Source organism: Crocodylus porosus, unplaced genomic scaffold (genome assembly GCF_001723895.1).
Source record: "Crocodylus porosus isolate Cpor-Errol unplaced genomic scaffold, CroPor_comp1, whole genome shotgun sequence".
In the NCBI taxonomy this organism is placed as follows: domain Eukaryota; kingdom Metazoa; phylum Chordata; order Crocodylia; family Crocodylidae; genus Crocodylus; species Crocodylus porosus.
Genome location: NW_017728942.1, coordinates 10,653,193 through 10,658,662, shown reverse-complemented (window position 1 = coordinate 10,658,662; position 5,470 = coordinate 10,653,193). Strand labels below are relative to the sequence as shown.

Below are 5,470 nucleotides of genomic sequence, written 5' to 3'. Positions count from 1 at the left end.
CCTGGGGGGCGGGGAGCTCCCTTGGGCTCCTGGCCGTGGCAGGTTTGCAGCGGGGGCGAGGCAGAAGGAACAAGTGTCTTTGCAGCCCCAAGGAAGAGGCAGGAGCGGGGGGCTGCAGGGCGGGGTGGTGATCCCTCACCCTAGCGGCTTGCAAGCCCTGGAGCCCGAGGAGCTTGCAAGACCCTGGGGAGGCAAGGCGGGGGCAACGCCTCCCATCCCCACTTGCAGAGATGCTCCCCGCAGGATGCTTCCCCCTGCTCCCTCCAGCCTCTCCCCTGGACACTCGCCCTGGCACGTGGATGCCGGCCCCCCGGCGCCAGACTGCAGTTTCGGTGCCCCTAGATGGCGCTTTCGGCTTGCAAAGTGGGCTCTCTCCTTGCTTCGGCTTTGGGCTTCGTCCCCTGCCTGGGAACTGGGAGCTGGGAAGCTTGTGTCTGCATCGACCCCTCTAGGAAGAGGCCGGAGGGCCCAGAGGGGGCCCAGCACCTGGCACCCCGGTCTTTGCCGTGCAGTGGCTGTGGCTGTCCAAGCGGGATCTACTTGAGCTCCTCGGGGTGCTGCTTTAAGGCCCCTGCGACACGTTACGTTTATGATCCGCTGGACGGGTGGAGCATGCGATGCATTTGGAGCAGCCGCATGGGCAAAGTAACGACTGCCCAGTAAAAATGGCTGTCCAGCTAGAAAAGTGCAGCGAGCACTTGGAAATGGGTAACAACTCCAGAGCTGGTGTCTAGCTAGCTGTCATATGACTGCATAGCAGGGCCTTTAGAGGTGGAAAAGTCCTAGTATCCCCCCGCTCTCCCAGCTTCCCCCTTTTCTCCGTTCTGCAGTCTCCAGCGGCACGTGTTATCCCACATCCCTGCTCGGGGTTTTGCTGAGCACTTCCCAAAGCAGCTGGCCAGCCAGCCAGAGAGCCCTGCGCTGGAAGGATGCAGGGAAAGAAATGTTCGTGCCTCCTCTGGTAATGGGCCGGAGAGGGGAAACCCTTCCAGTGACCCGTGGAGATGTTTCAGAGCAATCCCAAGGTGTATTGTGGCAATGGCAGCCGTGGCCCTTCTCTGGGGGTGCGTGGTCATCGTAGTAAAGCCCCTTGCCATAGAGCCGTGCAAGGCTCAGCCCCACGTCTGCATTTAGCTCCACGGGCACCTGTGGCTGGCACCGGTGGGTCACAACACCTGAGATACGTTAGCTGTGCTGCAGGGCCCGTGCGCCAGTGCACGGATTTCACTCCTCGCAGCCCCGAGTCGGACCACGGCGGGGTTATTGTCTCTGGGTAACTCCCGTGCTGGGCAGCGTGCCACGGCTTTACATGTTACAATGGCATCAGGTCAGGAGCCATTTCAGCCACGATAAATTTCAAGGCTGCGGCCCGCTGGGAAATTTCCACGTCTAGATGCACGGTAAACATGTCCGTATATTCATCAGTATTAATAGCCAGGGAGAGATCTTGGGCCAAGCCCCAGCTCAAAACAATCTCCCCACCCTGACAGCCCAGCACTGATTGTCTCGTGCAAAATGGACTGTGCAGGACACAACAATGCAGCTTGAGCCGGGGCCTCCTGCGGCAGGTATTCGAGACCAGAACGAAGTTCCTATGGGTCGAAGCCACGTAGGGTCAGGGCCAACTGTTGCACCAGTACCCGAGATAACTGCCTTCCCCCTCCTTTCCCCATTCAGTTCTGCAGGCAACAATGAGAACTGCGTTTCACGGACCGACGCTTGTCCTGTGGGAAGTTTTGGGGGGCTTAAAGCACAATGAATGAGTGACTGCAAAACCTCCCCCCCGGGAAGCCAATAGCATACAGCTCCTTGCCTGCGAGCGCGCGGGATCAAGTCCGACCGGGTTGCAGGCACAAGAGAAGGCAGAAGGAAGATGTGGAAGTGGGGACAGAGGAGGCAGAAGCCTCTTGCGCCACCCCAGCCTCCACACCCAATTCCCGAAGAGCCGGCTGGCTCCACGAATGCCGCCGGCAGCGAAACCCTTCTCGGTTCTTTTATCGTCATGGCCAAGCCAACGTCCCGCCGCGATTAAGGGGATCGGATGGCCGGTGTCTCGGAGCTAATGCAGGCTCCGTTGTTTCGGCAGACTCAGGCAGGCGGCGTGGCATTAGCTCAGGGGCAGAAAGTTTCCTGAATGCCCAGACAGGCCTGAAACTTGTTATCTCTTTACAAATGGGAAGCTTAAATTCTGCAGGAGCTGGGGAAGTGTCCCGAGGCGTCTGGTCTTAGGGGGTGGCTCGGCCTTGCCCTGCTTGCTTCCTGGGGCTCCTGTCCCACGGTCACGGGGTGGTGGACGGAGGCACCGGGAGGGGCTTTGAGCCTCAGCGCTTGCTGTGGTGGAGCTGCGTGTGCATGCTGGGCTGGCTCCAGGTGGGACGTTACCAGGCACAGTAAAGGTCCCCTTCTTTCATGTCTTCTCCCATGCCCTGTTGAGTAGGGTAATGTTGTCCTTTGGGGTGGAGAGGTGCAGGGAGCTGGACAGCGTGGTGCAAGAGGGAGGTTTCAGGGGCTAAACGTACCTACCATACCCTGCACTGCTCTGCTCGGCGCTGGGAAGCAGTTCCCTTGGCTCAGTCAACCCTACTCAGTGACCGTGGCAGCCTTTCAGCTCGGGTTTTAACACGTCTTTGCATCGGGCTTGGGGCTGGGGCAGAGGAGCAGCCGCTAAAGACTGGATGGCATAGGGTGGAGTGCTCCTCACTGCCTCCTGCCCTTGGGGGAGCATCACCATCACGCTCAGACCTGCTGGGCACCAGCCCCCACGGGCTTGTAGGGGGGTTCTCCAGACGCTGGTTCGTGCAGTAATCTCCCTGTGACGGCTGCGGCCAGGATGCTGCTGCAATACCACCAGCCTTGGGCTTTACAACCTTTTCCTGCCGCAGTCCCACCTTCTGCGGGTTCAGGGCTTTATATCCCGAGTCTGTTGCAAAACCCATTTTTTATTAGCCACCCCAAGCCCTGCGGCTTTTTAGGGAAACCTACGTGGAGGGATGCCGTGAGCTGTCGAGATCCCCCCGGGCTGCTGTCTCGGCGGGGGGTGTCGCTCTGCAGCGCTGTGTTTATGGGGATCGTTTGGCAGCACACACCAGCTCCAGGACTTTCAGCTGGCTCCAGGTCTTGCCTCCCTGCGGAGAGTGTGTGGAGCTACTGCTTTTGCCTGGTGTTTGCTGTTTGGGGGGGAAGGGGGTGTACTGTCTCTGCGGGGAGAAACATCTGCTCACATTTCTGTCCCTGGAGTGAAGCAGGACACTGCGGTGTCTTGCTGCATGGCACAGCTCCTTCCCCGCAGGCCGTCTCCTCTGCTTTCGGAGAGGGGCTTGGAAATAACGCCTGCGGTTTTCAGCAGGACTTGGCTCAGGGGAGCTGGACGCAGTTGCCTTTGAAACTCTGGCCCCAGCGCAGGTGCTGAGCGCTTGAGGGCCACCGTTCCCGGGCTCCGCGGGGCTGTCCGGGGAGTCTCGTGCCACGGGGTGCGTGCTTTCCGCGGGCAGCTTTCAGTCTGATTTTGCCTTTTAATGTATGGGAGGAATGAGCAGGAAGAGCGTCGGGGTTGAGTGGGGCAGGAGGGAGTCAGACTGGTGTATGAAGCTTTGCCATATTCTCCAAAAGGTGCAGGGTTGAGAGGTGGAGCGCCCTAGGCCGACCTGTTGCATGAGTTCCCCCTCCGCTTTGCAAATCGCGTCCGCGTTATATAGTTATATCAGTGACTTCAGCATGGTTTTTGGGGTTTTTTTTTTTTTAAAAGTGAGATACTCTAAATATTATGGGGAGGGGAGGGAAGAAAGAGGCATATGGAGATGGGGAAAGTAACTCTTGAGACAGGCAGAAAAAGCAGGGGGAGGCTGCACGTGGCTTCAGAGCCGTGGTGTTGCTCGAAGCAGAGCCCAGGTGAGGTGCTGCGGGACCCAGGCTGACCTCTGCCTGTCCATCAGGCACAGCTACGTGGGCAATGTCATGCCTACCCTGACTTTTGCCCTTCCCGGGGCCAGCTTCCGGCCCCCAGAGGTAAATCATCGGCGCTGGGCAGACGCGGAGCTTGGGGTGTGACCTAAACACAGCTCAACAATAGCGGCATCGCTCTTTGGGCCACTTAACTTTCACTGGGAAAAAAGAGTGACCTCCTCCCCTCCGCACCCGAGCCCTGCGCCTCTGGATATAGATCCGCACACAGCACCTCCCACGTACGAGACGCCGAAGTTAAAAAAAGCCGGGCTGGAAGTGGCCGGTGGGGGACCGCAGTGCTGGAGAGGCAAAGCCAGCGAGGGGAAGGGAGGGTGGGCGACTGGGCGCTCCGGCTTCTCACAGTTTGTATTTGCAGCGGCGCACGGGGAGGAAATGTTGGATATTCCTGGGCAGAGATAAGATCATTGTAAAAGCCAGCTGGGTGACCTCTCCCATCACCCTCCTCACCAGGGCTGGCGTCTGATGATCTGGCCCCAGGCCCAGCCCCCGTCACTCCGCACGGGCTCTTTTTTTTTCATTATTACCGGGATCTTGGCTTTCTCTGCTTGCCTCCCCACCCCCCTGGTTTCCCTTTATAGACTGCTGCCTCCTGTCCCAGCACCACACCTAGCAGAGGAAGTTTGGCCGGAGAGGCCGACTCGGTGGCTTAGCGCGCCTCAAACACAAAAGTTTTCTCTCTCTCCTTTTTTTGCTTTCTTCCTTCTCCGATGCCCCCGCTCCTCGGATGACTTCTGAAGGCAGCCCTGCGGTCGAGGTCCCCACTGGGTTAAAAATAACTTCGGCTTTTTCCACGGGGGCTCCCACGCCTCTGTGCAAAACGGGCTGGGGGGCATCGTCGAGGGACCGAAGAGGCCGAGAGATGAGCTGATCCCTCTGCTGCTTTTCTGTATTACGTTGTGCTTGGGGAACTCGCTCTGCGAACGGGTCACGGGCATAGCTCTGGTGGGTTAGCGTTACCCTCTCGGCTACAGGGGCCAGAGGCGAAGAGAGGCAGACAGGGCTGCCCTGCCCCGTGAAAGGCCTATATCATTTACCCTCACTTTTCAGATGCAGAATTGGAGGCAGGGAGAGGGAAGGCAGCTTGCTCCCGGGCTCCAGCGGGGGCCATGTCGTTGCATTGCTGTCGTGGGTTTTGCATTGGGGTAAAGGAGGAGCAGACAGACAGCACAGATGCCTGAGCTGCGGTAACTTCAATGGCAAACAGGCCTGTTTCCCCAGACTTATTGGCAAGGCCCAGCAGCAGCTGGCTAGGGGGTGCAGCTAATCCAACGGAGCTATTTCATAGATTTCATAGACATTCGGGCTGGAAGGGACCTCGGAAGATCATCGAGTCCAGCCCCCTGCCCCAAGGGCGGGAAGTCAGCTGGGGTCAGCAAGATAAGCGCGTGATCATGCGCGTGGCTCTCCTCTGGACTCTCTCAAGTTTCCCCACATCCTTTTTGAATTGTGGAGCCCAAAACTGGACGCAGTACTCCAGCTGCGGCCTCACCAAGGCCGAGTACAAGGG

General features: G+C 58.8%; 1 protein-coding gene across 1 annotated transcript in view; it reads right to left on the bottom strand.

Moving 5' to 3' along the window:
* Positions 1 to 5,470, bottom strand: part of SOX18 (SRY-box 18) — a 9,819-nt gene that overhangs the window by 2,794 nt on the left and 1,555 nt on the right. The gene's annotated exons all lie outside the window — the stretch shown is intronic.